Raw genomic sequence first — 25,028 nt, 5'->3', positions numbered from 1 at the left:
TGTCGGTCACGAGCGACTCGTTCATAAGAGCCGATTCATTGGCGTGAGCGTGAGTCGAATCGCTCACGTCTCGGGTAACGTTATGAGTCAGTATTCGCTTGGTCAGCTGTCCGCTTGCCCCCCCCCCTTCACCCCCCCCCACCGCGCCCACCCAAATGTAGTTCACACCGGCCGCCACTGGTATCTAGTACTTGCAGATGTTATGGATACATGCAATGGAGTAAAGATATTTCCTTTGAGATGTAGTTGAGTATAAACTATATAAGTAATTATATATACATAAAAGAAAATCCTATAAAATACCCAAAAATACATTGAATTTGTACTTAGTACAATATAAACACAATTTTCCAATGTGTTGTTTATTGCATTTGCAACACTGGGGCCTGGTTCGGGAACCTCCAAATTATTATTAACTAGCTAAACTGCAGTATAATACTGGGTACCACTTTCAATATATTTGTGTCCAGAGGGGTAAAACAACACAGCTGTATCAGATATGAAATAGTTGTCAAATAAATCCTAGTAATGTCAACATAATGCTGTTTTACCTTTGAGCCAAGGAAATTAAGTTTATTGGAGGGATGCCAAGAAAGGAAACATGCCAATAGGTGTTTTAGGTATTTGAGCCTTTTCGACTCAGTCTGAAGGATTATTTTACAGCTCCCCTGGGGCCATTCCAGAAAAGCAAGAGGTTATCCAGATACTTAAAAAAAACATAAAAAAGAAATCATAATCATGGAACAATTTATTTTTTATACACAAGTAGCGATCATTAATATGTGTACCTGATTGACACTCCTTGATCAAACATTGAAGTTTAGTGTTATGGAATTAAATCCAAAACATCAGTTTACAGCCAAGTCATATTCTCATAGCATTGTGGGTAATCCTGTTTATACCTGCTTGGAGCTGCTTCGCAATACTACGCATAAAGGCCGGTGGGATACCGACCAGTAGGAGAACATGCGCACAACAACCAGGTAGGGGAGGGGGGGGATTGGCACAACGACTAAATTGGGATGGGCGAAAACAGAGAAAAATCGGAGAAAGAGAGATACAAAAAAAAAGAAAAAAAAGAAAGGCCGTGGGAAAGGTCTATGAAATCAAAACGTTCTGATCTACAGTATCTTGGAAAAATACGATCAGGCCTCTGAACTCTGGCACAGTGCTAATGCAGTGTGGAAAGAGGTATGGCTATGCGACACTAGGCCTCTGATAACTCAGAGTGCTTGCATGAGGAATGGATTCCCAGGTGGCCAGCATACTCGGCCCAATTCCGGCTACCGGTCGGCACACTCGGCATATGTCCGGCACGGCACGCCAACGATGAGCCGGATCTGGCTCGGTAATGGTTGCCGGGGCAGAGCCGACTCGGGCTCGCCAAAGATAAACCGGCTCTGGCCCGGCTCTGGTTGCCGGGGCAGAGCCAACTCGGGCTCGCCAAAGCTAAACCGGCTCTGGCCCGGCAATGGTTGCCGTGCCCGAGCCGACTCGGGCTCGCCAAAGATAAACCGGCTCTGGCCCGGCAATGGTTGCCGGGGCAGAGCCGACTCGGGCTCGCCAAAGATAAACCGGCTCTGGCCCGGCTCTGCTTGCCGGGGCAGAGCCGACTCAGGCTCGCCAAAGATAAACCGGCTCTGGCCCGGCTCGGCTTGCCGTGCCAGAGCCGACTCGGGCTCGCCAAAGATAAACCGGCTCTGGCACGGCAATGGTTGCCGGGGCAGAGCCGACTCGGGCTCGCCAAAGATAAACCGGCTCTGGCCCGGCAATGGTTGCCGGGGCAGAGCCGAAGTTTCAGTCAAGCGACGCCGCCCCCACACACAACAGCGGTGTGATTGGCAGAATCGACTGTCAATCAAAATTGTTCCGTTGAGACCACCGCAACAAGTGAATACAGCTGTACTGTACCCACTCTGCAGTCTGTAAATAAAGCTTTCAATCAATCAATCAATCAATCAATCAATCAGACAAATGCATAGAAAAGCCCTTATTATAACCAAATAACAAAAGATTATATTATTGTTTATGAAAATGTTTTAGCCCTATGCTTGCCTATTATTTTAATGGCAACAAATAAAATAATAATAATAAAATTAATAAATAAAATGTTAGAGGAGTGGAGGGGGGGGGGGGGGGGGGGCAGAGCGAGGTGGGTGTTATAGGAGTGGAGGGGGGGGGGGGGGCAGAGCCTCATAAAGCTAACATTAGCTGCACTCATAGGAGCCTGCATGTTGATGTAGCCTCATAAAGCTAACATTATAGCTGCACTCATAGGATGTTGATGTAGCCTCATAAAGCTGCATATGCTGCACTCATAGGAGCGTGTTGATGTAGCCCCATAAAGCTAACAAGAGTTCAAGTTTCAAGTTTCAAGTTTCTTTAATAGTTGTCATACAGAAGTACAGAATACTTTTGTACAAAATGCTTCTTACTGTTGCGCTCCAGAGACTGTGCATGACAAGATAAGTATGAAATAAAAACATAGTAAAAATTAGAAGTAAAAAAAGAGGTCACAGTGTTCAGTTTAGACATATGTACAATGTTCGTAGACGTAGTTACCATACAATATACAATACTGTGCAGTGTACTAATATACAATACTATATAGTGCAAGGCATAAATGGACGAGGTGCAGTTTAGGTACAATTCACAGTAGGTGTACGAGTTGTAGTGCAAATCCTTTATCAATAAATATAAAGTGTAAGTGTGTTTGTGTGATCTAAAGTGTGGAGAGTGGGTGCTGCAGTGTGTTGTTTGTTTGAGTGAGTGTGTGCGTGTGGGTGTGTGTGCTGTGTGCATTTGATGGTTGTTGCATAGTGATTATTGTTCGTTTAGCGATTATTGTTCGTTTAGCAGCCTGATGGCCTGGGGATAGAAGCTCCTTCTGAGTCTTTCTGTGCTCGCCATAAGACTCCGGTATCGCTTGCCTGACGGCAGCAGTTCAAAGAGGCAGTTGTTCGGGTGGCTCGAGTCCTTAATAATTCTCTTAGCCTTCCCCTTGCACCGCTTGTTGTAAATGTTCTGGAGGGTGGGAAGCCCCCCTCTAATTGTGCGTTCGGCTGAACGTGTCACTCTTTGTAGTCTGCTACGGTCTTGTGCAGTGCTATTCCCAAACCAGGAGGTGATGTTGCCGGTCAGGATGCTCTCTATTGTACATGAGTAGAAGTTCCTAAGGATCTTCTGACTGACTTGGAACTTCCTTAGGCGCCTGAGGAAGTAGAGGCGTTGTCGTGCCTTCTTCACAACACTGTCAATGTGTGTGGTCCATGTCAAGTCCTCGGATATGTGGGCTCCGAGGTACTTGAAACTGTTCACTCTCTCAACTGGTGCCCCGTCGATGCTGAGGGGGCTGTAGTCCTTGACCCCCGACCTCCTGAAGTCCACAATCATCTCTTTTGTTTTGCTGACGTTCAGGGAGAGGCAGTTCTCCTGACACCACTGTGACAGGTTCTCTACCTCTTCCAGGTAGGCCCTTTCGTCGTTGGCAGAGATCAGGCCCACCACTACTGTGTCATCAGCAAATTTGATGATGGTGTTGTTGTTCCGCTGTGCTACGCAGTCATGTGTGTACAGGGAGTAGAGGAGGGGGCTCAGAACACAGCCCTGGGGGGCCCCTATGTTGAGCGTGATGGATGAGGAGGTGCAGTTGCCGGCTCTTACCACCTGGGGTCTGCCCGTCAGGAAGTCCAGGACCCACTGGCACAGGTCATAGTTCAAGCCCAGGTCCCTGAGCTTGGCTATGAGTTTGGAGGGGACTATGGTATTGAATGCTGAGCTGTAGTCGATGAACAGCATTCTCACATAGTTCCCCTGCCTCTTGTCCAGATGTGATGCTGCTGTGTGCAGCACATGGGCTATGGCGTCCTCCGTGGACCTGTTGGGGCGATATGCAAATTGCAGAGGGTCCAGGTTGATGGGGAGGGAGGAACAGATGTAGCCCTTCACTAGCTTCTCAAAGCACTTCATGGCTATGGAGGTGAGGGCTACAGGGCGGTAGTCGTTGAGGCAAGCGGGCGTAGATTTTTTGGGTACAGGGATGATGGTGGACTTCTTCAGACAGGTGGGGATGACGGCCTGTTCCAAGGACAGGTTGAAGATGTCAGTGAATACCGGGGCCAGTTGGTCGGCACAGACTTTTAGGACGCGGCCGGGGATGCCGTCCGGTCCTGCTGCCTTCCTGATATCCACTTTTTTAAAGATCCGTATATGTAATACTGTGGTTATGGCCTCTATAGTTAGCAGCTCATATAGCTAACATAATACTGTGGTTAAGGCCTGCAGCAGCTCAGTAGCTAACATAACAACACTGTAGTTAAGGCCTTTAACCAGCAGCTCAGTAGCTAACATAACAACACTTTAGTTAAGGCCTTTAACCAGCAGCTCAGTAGCTAACATAACAACTGTGGTTAAGGCCTTTAAATAGCTGCACTCATAGGAGCCTGCATGTTGATGTAGCCTCATAAAGCTAATATTATAGCTGCACTCATAGGATGTTGATGTAGCCTCATAAAGCTGCATATGCTGCACTCATAGGAGCGTGTTGATGTAGCCTCATAAAGCTAACAAGAGTATATGTAATACTGTGGTTATGGCCTCTATAGTTAGCAGCTCATAGCTAACATAATACTGTGGTTAAGGCCTGCAGCAGCTCAGTAGCTAACATAACAACACTGTAGTTAAGGCCTTTAACCAGCAGCTCAGTAGCTAACATAACAACTGTGGTTAAGGCCTTTAAATAGCTGCACTCATAGGAGCCTGCATGTTGATGTAGCCTCATAAAGCTAATATTATAGCTGCACTCATAGGATGTTGATGTAGCCTCATAAAGCTGCATATGCTGCACTCATAGGAGCGTGTTGATGTAGCCTCATAAAGCTAACAAGAGTATATGTAATACTGTGGTTATGGCCTCTATAGTTAGCAGCTCATAGCTAACATAATACTGTGGTTAAGGCCTGCAGCAGCTCAGTAGCTAACATAACAACACTGTAGTTAAGGCCTTTAACCAGCAGCTCAGTAGCTAACATAACAACTGTGGTTAAGGCCTTTAAATAGCTGCACTCATAGGAGCCTGCATGTTGATGTAGCCTCATAAAGCTAACATTATAGCTGCACTCATAGGATGTTGATGTAGCCTCATAAAGCTGCATATGCTGCACTCATAGGAGCGTGTTGATGTAGCCTCATAAAGCTAACAAGAGTATATGTAATACTGTGGTTATGGCCTCTATAGTTAGCAGCTCATAGCTAACATAATACTGTGGTTAAGGCCTGCAGCAGCTCAGTAGCTAACATAACAACACTGTAGTTAAGGCCTTTAACCAGCAGCTCAGTAGCTAACATAACAACACTGTAGTTAAGGCCTTTAACCAGCAGCTCAGTAGCTAACATAACAACTGTGGTTAAGGCCTTTAAATAGCTGCACTCATAGGAGCCTGCATGTTGATGTAGCCTCATAAAGCTAATATTATAGCTGCACTCATAGGATGTTGATGTAGCCTCATAAAGCTGCATATGCTGCACTCATAGGAGCGTGTTGATGTAGCCTCATAAAGCTAACAAGAGTATATGTAATACTGTGGTTATGGCCTCTATAGTTAGCAGCTCATAGCTAACATAATACTGTGGTTAAGGCCTGCAGCAGCTCAGTAGCTAACATAACAACACTGTAGTTAAGGCCTTTAACCAGCAGCTCAGTAGCTAACATAACAACACTGTAGTTAAGGCCTTTAACCAGCAGCTCAGTAGCTAACATAACAACTGTGGTTAAGGCCTTTAAATAGCTGCACTCATAGGAGCCTGCATGTTGATGTAGCCTCATAAAGCTAATATTATAGCTGCACTCATAGGATGTTGATGTAGCCTCATAAAGCTGCATATGCTGCACTCATAGGAGCGTGTTGATGTAGCCTCATAAAGCTAACAAGAGTATATGTAATACTGTGGTTATGGCCTCTATAGTTAGCAGCTCATAGCTAACATAATACTGTGGTTAAGGCCTGCAGCAGCTCAGTAGCTAACATAACAACACTGTAGTTAAGGCCTTTAACCAGCAGCTCAGTAGCTAACATAACAACTGTGGTTAAGGCCTTTAAATAGCTGCACTCATAGGAGCCTGCATGTTGATGTAGCCTCATAAAGCTAATATTATAGCTGCACTCATAGGATGTTGATGTAGCCTCATAAAGCTGCATATGCTGCACTCATAGGAGCGTGTTGATGTAGCCTCATAAAGCTAACAAGAGTATATGTAATACTGTGGTTATGGCCTCTATAGTTAGCAGCTCATAGCTAACATAATACTGTGGTTAAGGCCTGCAGCAGCTCAGTAGCTAACATAACAACACTGTAGTTAAGGCCTTTAACCAGCAGCTCAGTAGCTAACATAACAACACTGTAGTTAAGGCCTTTAACCAGCAGCTCAGTAGCTAACATAACAACTGTGGTTAAGGCCTTTAAATAGCTGCACTCATAGGAGCCTGCATGTTGATGTAGCCTCATAAAGCTAATATTATAGCTGCACTCATAGGATGTTGATGTAGCCTCATAAAGCTGCATATGCTGCACTCATAGGAGCGTGTTGATGTAGCCTCATAAAGCTAACAAGAGTATATGTAATACTGTGGTTATGGCCTCTATAGTTAGCAGCTCATAGCTAACATAATACTGTGGTTAAGGCCTGCAGCAGCTCAGTAGCTAACATAACAACACTGTAGTTAAGGCCTTTAACCAGCAGCTCAGTAGCTAACATAACAACACTGTAGTTAAGGCCTTTAACCAGCAGCTCAGTAGCTAACATAACAACTGTGGTTAAGGCCTTTAAATAGCTGCACTCATAGGAGCCTGCATGTTGATGTAGCCTCATAAAGCTAATATTATAGCTGCACTCATAGGATGTTGATGTAGCCTCATAAAGCTGCATATGCTGCACTCATAGGAGCGTGTTGATGTAGCCTCATAAAGCTAACAAGAGTATATGTAATACTGTGGTTATGGCCTCTATAGTTAGCAGCTCATAGCTAACATAATACTGTGGTTAAGGCCTGCAGCAGCTCAGTAGCTAACATAACAACACTGTAGTTAAGGCCTTTAACCAGCAGCTCAGTAGCTAACATAACAACACTGTAGTTAAGGCCTTTAACCAGCAGCTCAGTAGCTAACATAACAACTGTGGTTAAGGCCTTTAAATAGCTGCACTCATAGGAGCCTGCATGTTGATGTAGCCTCATAAAGCTAATATTATAGCTGCACTCATAGGATGTTGATGTAGCCTCATAAAGCTGCATATGCTGCACTCATAGGAGCGTGTTGATGTAGCCTCATAAAGCTAACAAGAGTATATGTAATACTGTGGTTATGGCCTCTATAGTTAGCAGCTCATAGCTAACATAATACTGTGGTTAAGGCCTGCAGCAGCTCAGTAGCTAACATAACAACACTGTAGTTAAGGCCTTTAACCAGCAGCTCAGTAGCTAACATAACAACTGTGGTTAAGGCCTTTAAATAGCTGCACTCATAGGAGCCTGCATGTTGATGTAGCCTCATAAAGCTAATATTATAGCTGCACTCATAGGATGTTGATGTAGCCTCATAAAGCTGCATATGCTGCACTCATAGGAGCGTGTTGATGTAGCCTCATAAAGCTAACAAGAGTATATGTAATACTGTGGTTATGGCCTCTATAGTTAGCAGCTCATAGCTAACATAATACTGTGGTTAAGGCCTGCAGCAGCTCAGTAGCTAACATAACAACACTGTAGTTAAGGCCTTTAACCAGCAGCTCAGTAGCTAACATAACAACACTGTAGTTAAGGCCTTTAACCAGCAGCTCAGTAGCTAACATAACAACTGTGGTTAAGGCCTTTAAATAGCTGCACTCATAGGAGCCTGCATGTTGATGTAGCCTCATAAAGCTAATATTATAGCTGCACTCATAGGATGTTGATGTAGCCTCATAAAGCTGCATATGCTGCACTCATAGGAGCGTGTTGATGTAGCCTCATAAAGCTAACAAGAGTATATGTAATACTGTGGTTATGGCCTCTATAGTTAGCAGCTCATAGCTAACATAATACTGTGGTTAAGGCCTGCAGCAGCTCAGTAGCTAACATAACAACACTGTAGTTAAGGCCTTTAACCAGCAGCTCAGTAGCTAACATAACAACACTGTAGTTAAGGCCTTTAACCAGCAGCTCAGTAGCTAACATAACAACTGTGGTTAAGGCCTTTAAATAGCTGCACTCATAGGAGCCTGCATGTTGATGTAGCCTCATAAAGCTAATATTATAGCTGCACTCATAGGATGTTGATGTAGCCTCATAAAGCTGCATATGCTGCACTCATAGGAGCGTGTTGATGTAGCCTCATAAAGCTAACAAGAGTATATGTAATACTGTGGTTATGGCCTCTATAGTTAGCAGCTCATAGCTAACATAATACTGTGGTTAAGGCCTGCAGCAGCTCAGTAGCTAACATAACAACACTGTAGTTAAGGCCTTTAACCAGCAGCTCAGTAGCTAACATAACAACACTGTAGTTAAGGCATTTAACCAGCAGCTCAGTAGCTAACATAACAACTGTGGTTAAGGCCTTTAAATAGCTGCACTCATAGGAGCCTGCATGTTGATGTAGCCTCATAAAGCTAATATTATAGCTGCACTCATAGGATGTTGATGTAGCCTCATAAAGCTGCATATGCTGCACTCATAGGAGCGTGTTGATGTAGCCTCATAAAGCTAACAAGAGTATATGTAATACTGTGGTTATGGCCTCTATAGTTAGCAGCTCATAGCTAACATAATACTGTGGTTAAGGCCTGCAGCAGCTCAGTAGCTAACATAACAACTGTGGTTAAGGCCTTTAACCTGTGGTTAAGGCCTTTAACCGCAGCTCAGTACGCTAACATAACAATACTGGTTACTGATTTATTATTTACATTGAAAAGATACAGAGATAATTTGTTAAAGCTGGACCAGCACACTAGGTTAGTAAATCCTAGGCCCCAGATTCAGATTCCTTTATTTAGCCATTTGTGTAAAACGCATTGGTAATTGTTGCAGCAATACAGTGTATGCATTTCCTTTCTTTTTTCACAGAAAACAACACCAACACAGACAAGAAACGAAACAGTGCAGTGGGGGATTAATCAATAAATACATATATATATATAAAGTGAAGAGTGCAGGGATCCAGTACGGACTAGTGCAGTGCAGTCAGTGTCATTGTGCCAGTGTCACTTGGGGGCAGAGGGGGGAGGGGGGGGGGGGGGGGGGGGGTACCGAGGGGGGGGGGGGGGGGACCTGAGGCATTGATCAGCCTGGCGGCTGAGGGGAAGAAGTTCAGTCTGTGTCGAGCTTTCACAGCCTTTGGGATCCTCAGCCTTCTCCCAGAGGGGAGCAGGGTGAAGAGGCTGTGACCCTCTGCTAAAGCTCCACTCCTGCACTAAAGTCGGGGATTCAGTTGGACTCAGATCTGCTGCGTTCCCCCCTACCTGGTGACAGTGTACATCTCATAAAGTAGGGATAATCCACCCTGCTACACAAACATCTCAAAACAAACTGGTCAGACTACTGCTTGACCTTACTTCTAGAACCCACCTCGCCCCTGCCCACGTGACAACCTAGGATGGCTTAGAGTAGACGACAGAGTACAGCAACTTGCAATGGGCCTGTCTACAAGATACATACACGACCAAGGTATATGTGTACATGTCAATCCCAAAGGTCAGTGAATACCACGACCACAACACCATGGGAGCTCCACAAATCATGTTAAACCCAGATTCGGCTCAAACAGGGACTAAACACATTTCGCAATTATGCCACATCAATGTGGAACGCCCTACCCAAAGATGTAAAGGAATGTGAATCACTACCCACTTTCAAAACCAAAACACTCTCAAAGAACACCTACGGGAGACTGCAATTCGAAACTGGCCCCTGTAAATGTCCTAACCCAACCCCCTCCAATGTACAGTAAAGTACCAAACATGGTTTTGTCAATATTCCAATGTACAGTTGTGCTTGTGCAGTTGTACAGTGCCCCCCCCCCCACCCCTCCTACCCCCCCCACCTATAATGTACGGTTCTACGTCAAATATATACTCTCTTTTCTAGACTCTTTTTGTATCACAAACAGTAGGCCTACTGTATTTGCAAATCTGGTATGTCATAAATGTATAGAAGTGTCTATCTGTATGTCACATGTCATGTTATGATGAATTGAAAATGGGGGTCCCTGATGTAAACAAGACGAACGTCTTTCTCTGGTCTGCATGCCCTTAACAATTGTATGTATTGAGCTGTACTGTATTGTACCCATTCTGCAATCTGTTAATAAAGTTTTCAATCAATCAATCAATCAATCAATCAATCAATCAATCAAAACCAACATTTTCACTGTAAAGTATATAAAAACGAAGTTATTGAACTTTAAACTTGAAACAAATACTATACTGCCTATAATTTGTTAAAGATGTATTAATTCGAACATTATTTCATATTATTTTACTTGAAAAGAGAGCTATTATTATTATTATTATTATTATTATTATTATTATTATTATTATTATTATTATTATTATTATTATTATTATTATTATTATTATTATTATTATTATTATTATTATTATTATTATTATTATTATTATTATTATTATTATTATTATTATTATTATTATTATTATTATTATTATTATTATTATTATTAGTATTATTATTATTATTATTATTAGTATTATTTTAAGTTATTCTTGTGCCATTGAGATTTGTCAGAGAGATTGTAGGCATAAAGCAAGTTGATTGAGTAACTGTTATATAAAATAATATAAATAATAATTGTCATTTGGCAACACTGACTAACAGCTGCGTTGCATTGTGGGGGGGGGGGGATCCCCACAATGCATTGTGGTTTCTGAAATTTTGAATTGACGCGCGTCGCGCGCGGCACAGTCAGACCAGACCAGTATGACACGGTTGCATTTCTTCTCATCTCAGGTAATTTATGCAGATATTTTTTATTATTTATAAGTAATACCGCTAATATAAATGAGTGCTGTTTAGTCTGTGTTTCAGTGAGTGTAGCGCGAGCTCACGTTAGCTACTAGCTCTACATACACTGAGTGTAGCGCGAGGCCGCGAGCTCACGTTAGCTATATAGGCTACATACACTGAGTGTAGCGCGAGCTCACGTTAGCTACTAGCTCTACATACACTGAGTGTAGCGCGAGGCCGCGAGCTCACGTTAGCTATATAGGCTACATACCATAGATATCTATAGAACACAGATATCTATAGATATCTATGCTACATACACTGAGTGTAGCGCGAGCTCACGTTAGCTATATAGGCTACATACACTGCTACAGGCAGAGCCTCACGTTGTCACCAACTGTTCTCATCTCAGGTAATTGTGCAACACATATATAGGCTACATACACTGCTACAGGCAGAGCCTCACGTTGTCACCAACTGTTCTCATCTCGGGTAATTGTGCAACACATATATTTTATTATTTATAAGTAATGCGTGCTGCTGATATAAATGCTGTTTAGTCTGTGTTTCAGTGACTAGTCTACTGTAACGTTATTTGCTCGATATTATGAAACTGGCGGGATCTGTAATACAAGCACTACTGCTAGCAGGCCTAGACTGTAGAATACTGACGTTAGCTAACCAATGCATATCACGCAGATCTTTCATGGTTTAATTTAATTATAAAATATATAATTTCATTGTTAATGTAGCAAATACTGTTACAGTGCTGTCTCTCAACAACGACATGAAAGCAGAAGACAGCTCAATAACAACTACCCGTATACTTCAAGTGGTTGTGGTTTTTATTGTGTGTGTGACTGTGTATATATAATATATACTTTTTAATCTGGGACATCATTTTCAAAGAGTCATCCTGTAATGCCTTCTCTCTCTCTCTCTCCCAAGACGGTCAAGATCTACCAAGTCTTCAAGATCTTCAAGTGGTCATGTTTGTAAGTGATGTATACAATGTTTTATTGTGTGTGTGACTGTGTATATATATACTTTTCAATCTGGGACTTTCATTTCAACAGCTGGAAAGGGTCATCCTGTGTTGATGGATGCTACAGTATGTAGATGTGCATGACATGGACTAAATTAGAGGTCCTAGATATGCAAAATAATATTGAGAATCACTGGCCTTAGACTATCTACTAACGTATTCTCGCTCTCTCTAGGTTCATGGCCACTAATGACTTCAGACCTTCAGAAGGACAGTATGCTGGATGAGGAAGGTCTTGGCCATGCTGCGATGGCTCCTAGAAGACAAGAACGGAGAGGTGCTGGACCTGGCTGTCAAATGGTTTGTAATGCTACAGTATATTTTATGTAGATGTGCATGACATGGACTAAATTAGAGGTCCTAGATATGCAAAATAATATTGAGAATCACTGGCCTTAGACTATCTACTAACGTATTCTCGCTCTCTCTAGGTTCATGGCCACTAATGACTTCAGACCTTCAGAAGGACAGTATGCTGGATGAGGAAGGTCTTGGCCATGCTGCGATGGCTCCTAGAAGACAAGAACGGAGAGGTGCTGGACCTGGCTGTCAAATGGTTTGTAATGCTACAGTATATTTTATGTAGATGTGCATGACATGGACTAAATTAGAGGTCCTAGATATGCAAAATAATATTGAGAATCACTGGCCTTAGACTATCTACTAACGTATTCTCGCTCTCTCTAGGTTCATGGCCACTAATGACTTCAGACCTTCAGAAGGACAGTATGCTGGATGAGGAAGGTCTTGGCCATGCTGCGATGGCTCCTAGAAGACAAGAACGGAGAGGTGCTGGACCTGGCTGTCAAATGGTTTGTAATGCTAGAGTATATTTTATGTAGATGTGCATGACATGGACTAAATTAGAGGTCCTAGATATGCAAAATAATATTGAGAATCACTGGCCTTAGACTATCTACTAACGTATTCTCGCTCTCTCTAGGTTCATGGCCACTAATGACTTCAGACCTTCAGAAGGACAGTATGCTGGATGAGGAAGGTCTTGGCCATGCTGCGATGGCTCCTAGAGGACAAGAACGGAGGTGCAGGACCTGGCTGTCAAATGGTTTGTAATGCTACAGTATAAATTATTGTATTACATCACACTCACCATCAATGACTCCACCATCACCCCCTCCCCCCTAGTCCGCAACCTCTGTGTCATCCTCGACCCCACCCTCTCATTTGACCCCATGTCCGCTCCATTGTCAAAACTTCATATTTTCACCTCCGCAACATTGCCAAAATCCGTCACTGCCTCTACCCCCTGCTGCTGAATCCCTCATACACGCCTTCATCTTTTCCCTCCTGGACTACTGTAACTCCCTCCTCACTGGCATCACCTCCCGCTCCCTCCATAAACTGCAGATGGTCCAAAACTCAGTTGCCCGCCTCCTCACTAACACCCGGTCCCGCGAACACATCACTCCTGTCCTCCACTCCCTCCACTGGCTCCCGATCAAGGAACGCATTAACTTCAAAACACTACTCACCTTCAAAGCCATCCATAGCCTGGCCTCACCCTGGTCTTAAACTTTTTACACCAAGAGAACGGTGGGGAGAGAATATATACATATGATGGGGAGAGAATATATACATACAGTGGGGAGGAGACTGTACATTAGGAGGGGGTGGTTGGGAGAGAAATATACATATAATAGACAGTCTCCTCCCCACCGTATGTATATATTCTCTCCCCACCATATGTATATTTCTCTCCCACCCACCCACCCCCTCCTAATGTACAGTCTCCTCCCCACCGTATGTATATATTCTCTCCCCACCATATGTATATATTCTCTCCCCACCATATGTATATTTCTCTCCCACCCCCTCCTAATGTACAGTCTTCTCCCCACCGTATGTATATATTCTCTCCCCACCATATGTATTTTCTCTCTCACCCACCCACCCCCTCCTAATGTACAGTCTCCTCCCCACCGTATGTATATATTCTCTCCCCACCATATGTATATATTCTCTCCCCACCATATGTATATTTCTCTCCCACCCCCTTGTAATGTACAGTCTCCTCCCTACCGTATGTATATATTCTCTCCCACCCCCTCCTAATGTACAGTCTCCTCCCCACCGTATGTATATATTCTCTCCCCACCATATGTATATTTCTCTCCCACCCCCTCCTAATATACAGTCTCCTCCCCACCGTATGTATATATTCTCTCCCCACCGTATGTATATTTCTCTCCCACCCCCTCCTAATATACAGTCTCCTCCCCACCGTATGTATATATTCTCTCCCCACCGTATGTATATTTCTCTCCCACCCACCCCCTCCTAATGTACAGTCTCCTCCCCACCGTATGTATATATTTTCTCCCACCCCCTCCTAATGTACAGTCTCCTCCCCACCGTATATGTATATATTCTCTCCCCACCATATGTATATTTCTCTCCCACCCCCTCCTAATATACAGTCTCCTCCCCACCGTATGTATATATTCTCTCCCCACCGTATGTATATATTTTCTCCCACCCCCTCCTAATGTACAGTCTCCTCCCCACCGTATGTATATATTCTCTCCCCACCGTATGTATATTTCTCTCCCACCCACCCCCTCCTAATGTACAGTCTCCTCCCCACCGTATGTATATTCTCCCCCCAACGTATGTATATATACCGCCATCTTTCTCCCGGGTTGGTGTGATCACATGACTGACAAAGCCGTGCAGTGATAGGCCAGAAGTCAATTCGATTGCATCCAGGCGCGATTGCTTATCCTGTCTGGGTAGCCCGGATGATGGTTTTTTACATCGAATTTTATACACCGCAATTATGCATCGAATCTTTTTACATTGAATTTTATTATACATTCGAATTTTTTACATTGAATTTTTATTTCACATAGGTAAATTCGGAGCAAAAAAATTCAGATACATGATTTTCAAAGTAATTATTTTCAATGCTATAAATTCGGTGTCTGAAAAAATTCAGATACATTTTTCAAAGTAATTATTTTCAATGCTATAAATTCGGTGTCTGAAAAAAATTCAGATACATGTTTTCAAAGTAATTATTTTCAATGCTATAAATTCGGTGTCTGAAAAAATTCAGATACATGTTTTCAAAGTAATTATTTTCAATGCTATAAATTCGGTGTCTGATAAAATTCAAAAATCAGATACATGTTTTCAAAGTAATTATTTTCAATGCTTTAAATTTGGTGTCTGAAAAAATTCAGATACATGTTTTCAAAGTAATTATTTTCAATGCTATAAATTCAATTCAGATACATGTTTTCAAAGTAATTATTTTCAATGCTATAAATTCGGTGTCTGATCAAATTCAAATACTTCTGTCACTCATTTGCTTCCATACTGGCTCTTGTTGTATTTTGTTATCTTGCTTTCCTTCTCTCTCTTCTCTCTCTCTTCTCTCTCTCTCTTCTCTCTCTCTATCTCATCCTCTTCTCTTCTGTCGTTGAATTTGTGGTTCGTTCTTTTTATTTGCCTTTTTCACTTTTCGTGTAGGGCAGTGAGTGGAAGTCCCGTCCCCTCCACGTCGGGGACCAGCACGCCTCGCCGGGGCCGGCGACAGCTCCCCCAGACCCCCGCCACGCTACGCCCCCACGTCACCTATTCCCCCGTGGTCCGTAAGGCTATGCCCACGCCTCCCGGGGTGCCCCAGGGGCGCCTCCCGGCCCGGCCCCCTGGCGCTTTTCTCCGGAGCCCCCCCCAGGGGCCTCCCCCTGCCGGCCCCCCGCCACCCCACCATGGCTCACCTCGTCAGGGTCGCCACCCGCCACCTCGCTGGGGTGACGCGGGAGGAGGGGGGTCTCCATGGAGGGCGACGGTTGCTTCTACAACCAGGACTACGAGCCACGCCACGAGCCGCCCGCCTATGAGCAGAGCCCCGCATAACATTGGGGTCTTGTGCTTGGCACTCCGAGCATGGCACTAACACTGTCACGGTTAGGAGTTTGATTCCTGCTGGGGCCACCCGTTGTGAATGATGTATACAGTCATTCCAAAGCACTTTATGTCCTAGTAATAGAGCTGTGCTATAGAGATGCTGTCATTCATTCATAACTAAACCAAAATACATTTATAAACAACGTCTTACTAAATGCAGGCTTTCATTTACAACTGAACGGCCATATCACTCGCTTTTGTATTAATTCTCCTAAAAAAATTTGCTAAGCTAGACTAACATGAAAGTTTAAGTGAAAGTACACACTTGAGTAAAAGTCAAAGTTTCTACTTTTAAATGTACTTAAGTAGTAAACTGAACTTTTTTTCTGACTGTCTATATTCTTCTGATAGCAGGTGTTTAATCAAAGATCCCCTGTGGGAGAAGCTGTTGCAGGGGAACAATGGGTTAATTTCATTGGAGGCTTTGTCGTTGGGTTCAGAGCGGAGGATGTGATATTTTTTTGTTAATAAATGTTTAAATATCTATTCAAGTTGTCATTTTTAACTGGAAAAAGTAGCATGTATGGGGGTAATTGTTACTTTACTTGATATTTGAGCTTCACTGCAGAATGGTGTATATTGTGTACAATGTGCACATACACTGAGAATATATTTCAGTGAGGTAGGAGACAGCATGTAAACTTCTGAATTGTTCAATGGGGGACATGCCAATACTCCATTGGTAAAGGGAAGGGTCCTTAAATATGTGGCATTGTATTACTAATCAACCATTTCCTACTGTATTTTCGGTAATGTATGGTCATAGGCAGATAGTGGAGTAGCTCTGGCAGAATACTGGGTACACAGTAAATTCCGCAAAGTAAATTTGACTCAAACTGAGTACATTTCACTCAAACTGAGTAAAATTTCTTTACTCAGTTTGAATCAAATGTACTCAGTTTGAGTCAAATGTACTCTGCGGAATTTACTGTGTAGTACCATTGCATTGGCAGTGTCGGCTAGGCTTCGGGCAACCAAACCTGGCCCAGTGTGTGTGGGTCGCATCTGGGCTGCTTTAGGCAACCCGACGTTCACCGCTTCCGGCAACCCCGGACATGGCCCAGTGTACTCGGGCCGGAATCGGCCAGTCAGTCATTGCCGCCTACTCGGCCAATCCGGACGTTCACCGCTTCCGGCAACCCCGGACCTGGCCCAGTGTACTCGGGCCGGAATCGGCCAGTCAGTCATTGCCGCCTACTTGGCCGACTCTGGCAGCCGGACTTGGGCCGACTAATTTCTTCCGGCCTGCCGGATACAGGCCATTAATGGGCCGGAACTTTTTGGCCACCTGGGTTATGTCTGGGTAATATTACTCTGAAGTATCATACTGTATAAACAGAATTAACACTTTCACTACCACACTACCAAAGGGTTAACCCTTTCACTGCGACAATACAGAAGGTTAACCCTTGCACTGCCACACAACAAATGGTTGACGGTCTGTAGTGTGGTAATAATAATAATAATCTTTATTTATATAGCACCTTTCATACATAGAATGCAGCTCAAAGTGCTTAACAGAGCAAAAAAAATTAAAACACAAAATTTGACAAAGCAAAAAGAAGCAGGAGTTTAAAATCACAAACAAAATTTTAAAATATTGCAAAACATGAGTAAGAAAATAGCTAAAAAGCATAAATGACAACAGGGATTTAAAAATCAGCTAAAAGCAAGAATAGGTCTTGAGCTGTGCTTTAAAGCTATCCACAGAGGCTGCCTGTTTTATATGTAGTGGAAGATTATTCCATAGAAACAAAAAGCTGCTTCACCATATTTTTTATATTTCATTGTAGGCACCTCGAGCAGGTCCGCACTAGAAGACCTAAGGGGGCGGTTTGGAACATATCCATGTAGGCAGTCGCAGAGGTCGGACTGTGCCAGACCATTAAGAGCTTTAAAAACAAGCAAGAGAATTTGAAAATCAATCCTAAAAACAACCGGGAGCAAGGGGGGACTGTACAATCCATTTAAAAAAGGTGTATTTGGCCAGGCCGTCTTCTCATACAGAGCATCCCACCAATGGAACTCAATTCCTCAAACAATTAGAGTGTCCACATCATACCATTTATTCAAGTGCAGGGTTAGGGAATGGCTCATTGAAAACCAGAACTGTCAACACTGAGGTGTCTGTGTGTGTATGTGTGTGTGTGTGTGTGGATATGGTGCGTCTGTCTATGGTCTGGGTCTCTTAAAGGGGACATGTACTATGTATTCCTAGCACTATTTGGGCAACTTTACACAATTTCTGTGAGTGTATTGAAGACATCTGTACGTTTTTTTCTTCAAAAAAAAATATTTCTAATCAAGTACTCAAAACCATCATTTTTCAGCTTCAAGATTTCAGGCTGTTATGGCCTGGCTCCGCCCATAAGCACTTTGGGTGACAGTCAGTCCACACAGTCTGCGACTGGTAGACAGAGAGAGATAGAGAGAGAGAGAGAGAGAGAGAGAGAGGGAGGGGGAGAGAGAGAGAGAGAGAGAGAGAGAGAGAGAGAGAGAGAGAGAGAGAGAGAGAGAGAGAGAGAGAGAGAGAGAGAGAGAGAGAGAGAGAGAGAGAGAGAGGGAGAGAGAGAAAAAAGACAAGCCGTTCTTTTTTTCTCTGCCTCTCGTGCTGCGCCGGCTTGTGGGGGGGGGGGGGGGGCCTCCCTTCCTCCCTCTCTCTTCCTTTTTTTCTTTCCATCACTCTCCCGTTCGGAGGTGTGTGTGGCGCGGCAGGTCCCCCCCCGTTTTTATTGTTAACCCTTTTTTTACACAGGATTTTAGCCTGTACCTTCTGGCAGAGGGACTGCCAATGGAAATTAGCCTTTTGGCAAAAATTGGGTGCATTTACATCTGTAATTTTTTTTATTAATGTACACTGTCCCCCTTGAACAAATAAAGTAAACCTAAACCTAACCTAAACCAATGCAGTGAAGCAAAAACTGGAGTAATATGTTCCCTCATCTTAGTTCTAGTTAAAATTGTGGCTGCCGCATTTTGGACAAGTTGTAATCTGTCAGTTGTTTTCTTTGGCAGGCCAGAAAAAAGTGCATTACAATAATCAAGCAGAGAGAAAACAAAAGCGTGGATCAGCGTTTTTGCATCATCCAGGGACAGATAGGCTCTAATTCATGCAATATTTCTAAGATGAAAGAAGGCAATCTTCGTAACATGATTAATGTGTGTATTGAAATTCAATTCAGAATCAATAATAACCCCCAGGTTCTTTACTGCAGTGGTATCTTCTACATTCAGGTTACCCAGTCTACTTATAATCAATTCTCTCTGCTCACTAGACCCCACTATGAGAACTTCCGTCTTATCCTCATTTAACTTGAGACAATTCTCACTCATCCAGCATTTAATGCTGGTCAAACAGGTCAACAGCGGGTCTAGAGCACAGGGCTCGTCTGGAGCTATGGAGAGGTATAGTGTATCATCAGCATGAAATGGAAGTTAACTCTGTGATTGGTAATAAGTCCACCCAGCGGCAGTATATACAGGGAGAACAATAAAGGGCCAAGAATGGAGCCCTGTGGGATACCAGAACAGATATCGTGTTTGTCAGAATCATAATCCGCTAGATTGACACAGTAGCTTCTGCCTGTTAAGTAGGAATAAAACCAGGACAAGGCCGTGCCTGACAGACCTATCCAGTACTTGAGTCTTGAGATGGTGCATTCAAATTGTGTGATCAATTGTGTCAAACGCAGCCCTTAAATCTAGGAGTAGGAGAACGGATACCTCTTTATTGTCCGCAGACACCCTAAGGTCATTGATTACCTTTACAAGTGCTGTCTCAGTGCTATGGCCCCTCCTGAAGCCAGATTGGAATTTGTTATGGACCTTATTTTTCTTTTCTGGTAGTGAAAGGTTAACCTTCTGTAGTGTGGTTGTGAAAGGGTTAAGATGGAATATACTGTGTGAACGAAGAGGAACTGGTCGATTAGATGAAGCTGTGTCCCAGGGACACAGTCCTCTGGGAATATAGCACGTCATATATTGTCCAACTTGAAGCTATGTGTTTACATTTTAGAGGAGTAATGCTCAGCGCAAGCACTACATTGAAGATCTGCGTTTACATTTTGACCGGTGGTATTTGCTTTCGCATATTTCCCTGACATTTCCCCTCATCCCTCTCATCACTGCCGGTTCTCACTGATGAATGTGTGATCAGAAAACCTGCCGCCTCTCAGCTGGACACAATTCTCAGGGACCAGGTGTTTCTCTGTAGTTTCACATCTTTACACCGCAGCTTTGGAATTCTGGCTGACGACACGTGACATCATGACATAATGATAATCTATAGGATGAGATAAGGTCGGACTCTGGATGCTTAAAGACCAAATCAGTGATCCAAAAGGAAATGAGTGAGTAGTCCCACTACTGCGACCAAACATGGATGATATAGGAATGGAGACATGTTTTCATTCTCCAGTTGACAGACTGCTCTTGATACAAGGACAAATGCTAGGAAACAGGAATATATGGGTTTCTAACTGTATTTGCTATGCTATGTGGCTGTAAAAGGTTTCTTTATGTTGGTAATGTCAGAACAGGTCAGTATTTAGGGTACGAAAGATCCAGAAATCTAATTTTCCATCTACAGATCAAACTCTTCAAGAATCTATGTGAATACACAGTACCTCACAATGATATGAAAAAAAATGCTATATTGGTCAGCTATGGTATGTAATATATCACATTAATTCACGTATGCCAGGCACATGTGCTTCAGAATAACACACACACACACACAGCCACCAACTCAATGCATGTCCTACTTTTGGTCTACTGCAACCTGATGACTCACATCTCAAGCATGTGGGTCATGCAAATGGTAAATGGCTGCTTTTTTATATAGCGCTTTTATCCAAAGTGCTTTACAATTTGTTACTCACATTTTACCCATTCACTCACACATTCACACACCGATGGCGGAGGCAACCATGCAAGGTGCCAACCTGCTCATCGGGAGCAATTAGGGGTTTAAGTGTCTTGCTCAAGGACACATTGACACGATGCCCAGGAGGAGCGGGAATCGAACCGGAAACTGGATTGCCAGACTACTGCTCTACCTCCCCTAATGCAAGCAGCAGACATTGCAGTTGTGTCCTGTGTGCTGCCTTGGTCTATGCATTAGGTCTATAGGGGGTTATTGAAGATATAACGTTTTGTAATGTTGTTTGCTGGAGCCACTTCATCCAAAACGGCACACCCCGGTCAGAGAGTGGACACAGAGACAGAGAGAACAGTCCTTTGTATTTTAATTAGGATATGTTGGTGAATGAGAGTGATCTCTCAGAATGATGGAGTGTTTCAGAGTGGTTTTCATCCAGTTTGTAAGGCTGGATGAACAGTGAGTAATTGAGTGAGTGATTTCCATCCAGGTTGTAAGGCTGGATGAAATAGTGAGATATTGAGTGAGTGGTATTCTGCAACAGATAAGCAGAACATACAATAATTAACAGAGGTACATACTTACTAATCATAACCTGAACACACAACTAAAGATGCTATCTAGCATATTAGCATTAGCATTGGCTCAATTAGCCACATGATCCAAACATAACACAAGTAATTGGCAGAATGCAATGGCATCCAGAATACACACAACTGAAGAGATGCTATAGCATATTAGCATTAGCATAGCTCAATTAGCAGCATGGATCAACACAACGTAGCAAACCAAATCATAGTCACACATGCATGTCACAGCATCTCAACACACAAGGCAGGCTACATATGACATGTATCTATCATAAACATAGGCACTATATTTGTAGGCTATTGGTGACTTACTTATTTCATGAACGCACTCTCTCACTGGGAAAGCAGACAGCAGTGGAACACATGGGCGGCAAGATGGCTGCTGTATTTAAACCCATTAGGACCCCTGGGCTGTCCAGAGAGATGCCCGACTATAAATACTAGGACCCCTGGGCCATCAAAGAAGTGCCTGAATGGAAATAATAATACACAGCATAACAAATAGTAGGGAATTTACAACAGGGGTGGCATTCCCGTCGCCGTGCATGGCGGTGTGAGTGGGGCGCAGGCTGTTTGTGTTTTCCTTCGGTCATGCTTTATCGGGGGGGGGGGTCTTGACTTTGGTCAACCATGTTGTTTTTAAATGTGCTATACAAATAAAGTTGGATTGGATGGGGATGTGGTAGGGATAGATGTGTAGGGTGTTCGGGGGATCGGCTGTTCCGGGGAGGTTCACATGCCGTCGAGCGACATTGTACTATTGTACTTATTTTATGCCTATTCTTAAGTCTGCACGTTTACATTGCACTACTTTTATTATCTTTTATACATATTATTATGTCTGCAATGTATGCATTGTTTTTTATTCTGTTTGTGTGCTGATTTTATGCCTATGTTATGTTATACTACGTAATTGCTGTGGGGCACTCTGGACTGTGGTCCATGTATGAAAAGTACTATATATATAGTTATTAAAATGTATTATTGTTATATTGTAGAAGTGTGTGCATTGAAATGTGTGTAAAGTCTCGACGACATTTCAATTCTCAATTGTCTTTTTGAGAATAAATAAAGGTTTGAATGAATATACTAGACAATTCCACGGGGGAAATTGTGAAAGTGTGGGTGATGCCTGTGCACCGCAGGCCAATGGGAGAGGATCTCTCGCGAGTCTCTATGACAAACGGTTCAAAAAGGGGGCGCGGCCTAAGGATGTGGTCAATATAGACCAATGAAAGAGGATATCCCTACTGAGTACAATGGCACAACCCGCAAGTCTCTACGACAAACGGTTCAAAAGATACAAAAAGGGGGAATGGCCTAAGGATCGGGGGAGTGGTCAACATAGACCAATGAAAGAGGATATCCCTACTGAGTACAATGGCACAACCCGCAAGTCTCTACGAAAAACGGTTCAAAATATACACAAAGGGGGAGGAGCCAAACAATGGGGGCATGGTCAACATAGACCAATGAAAGAGGATATCCCTACTGAGTACAATGGCACAATCCGCAAGTCTCTATGACAAACGGTTCAAAAGATACACAAAGGAGGAGGAGCCAAACTATGGGGGCGTGGTCAACATAGACCAATGAAAGAGGATATCCCTACTGAGTACAATGGCACAACCCACAAGTCTCTACGACAAACGGTTCAAAAGATACAAAAGGGGGCATGGCCTAAGGATCAAGGGTTAATCCCCTGAAGGGGGAGGGGCCGAACCATGGGGGCGTGTTCAACATAGACCAATGAAAGAGGATATTCCTACTGTGTACAATGGCACAACCCGCAAGTCTCTATGACAAACGGTTCAAAAGATACAAAAAAGGGGCGTGGCGTAAGGATCAATGGTTAATCCCCTGAAGGGCGAGGAGCCGAACAATGGGGGCGTGGTCAACATAGACCAATGAAAGAGGATATCCCTACTGAGTACAATGGCACAACCCGTAAGTCTCTACGACAAACTTCAAAAGATACAAAAAGGGGGTGCGGCCTAAGGATCAAGGGTTAATCCCCTGAAGGGGGAGGAGCCGAACCATGGGGGCGTGGTCAACATAGACAAATGAAAGAGGATATCCCTACTGAGTACAATGGCACAACCCGCAAGTCTCTACGACAAACGGTTCAAAAGATACAAAAAGGGGGCGCGGCCTAAGGATCAAGGGTTAATCCCCTGAAGGGGGAGGGGCCGAACCATGGGGGCGTGGTCAACATAGACCAATGAAAGAGGATATTCCTACTGAGTACAATGGCACAACCCACAAGTCTCTACGACAAACGGTTCAAAAGATACACAAAGGAGGAGGAGCCAAACTATGGGGGCGTGGTAAACATAGACCAATGAAAGAGGATATCCCTACTGAGTACAATGGCACAACCCACAAGTCTCTACGACAAACGGTTCAAAAGATACAAAAGGGGGCATGGCCTAAGGATCAAGGGTTAATCCCCTGAAGGGGGAGGGGCCGAACCATGGGGGCGTGGTCAACATAGACCAATGAAAGAGGATATTCCTACTGAGTACAATGGCACAACCCGCAAGTCTCTATGACAAACGGTTCAAAAGATACAAAAAAGGGGCGTGGCGTAAGGATCAATGGTTAATCCCCTGAAGGGCGAGGAGCCGAACAATGGGGGCGTGGTCAACATAGACCAATGAAAGAGGATATCCCTACTGAGTACAATGGCACAACCCGTAAGTCTCTACGACAAACTTCAAAAGATACAAAAAGGGGGTGCGGCCTAAGGATCAAGGGTTAATCCCCTGAAGGGGGAGGAGCCGAACCATGGGGGCGTGGTCAACATAGACAAATGAAAGAGGATATCCCTACTGAGTACAATGGCACAACCCGCAAGTCTCTACGACAAACGGTTCAAAAGATACAAAAAGGGGGCACGGCCTAACGATCAAGGGTTAATCCCCTGAAGGGGGGAGGGGCCGAACCATGGGGGCATGGTCAACATAGACCAATGAAAGAGGATATTCCTATTGAGTACAATGGCACAACCCGCAAGTCTCTATGACAAACGGTTCAAAAGATACAAAAAAGGGGCGTGGCGTAAGGATCAATGGTTAATCCCCTGAAGGGGGAGGAGCCGAACCATGGGGGCGTGTTCAACATAGACCAATGAAAGAGGATATCCCTACTGAGTACAATGGCACAACCCGTAAGTCTCTACGACAAACTGTTCAAAAGATACAAAAACGGGGCGTGGCCTAAGGATCAAGGGTGAATCCCCTGAAGGGGGAGGAGCCGAACCATGGGGGCGTGGTCAACATAGACCAATTAAAGAGGATATCCCTACTGAGTACAATGGCACAACCCGCAAGTCTCTACGACAAACGGTTCAAAAGATACACGAAGGGGGCGCGGCCTAAGGATCAAGGGTTAATCCCCTGAGAGGTCATGGCTAGGTCATGGCAGTACTGAGTTGATTGACACCTCCCTCTGAGTCTCATGCACACCTGCTATCCTTAATTGATTCAAATCCTAACTGACACAAATCTATCCTCATTCAATGCATTTCAATGAGGCTGCGCTTCCTTCACTCTCACGATGATTAAGGCAAAACGATAAGAGATGAA

This window comes from Notolepis coatsorum, assembly GCF_963971535.1.
Source record: "Notolepis coatsorum genome assembly, chromosome: 3".
In the NCBI taxonomy this organism is placed as follows: domain Eukaryota; kingdom Metazoa; phylum Chordata; class Actinopteri; order Aulopiformes; family Paralepididae; genus Notolepis; species Notolepis coatsorum.
This window is presented reverse-complemented; position numbering follows the sequence as displayed.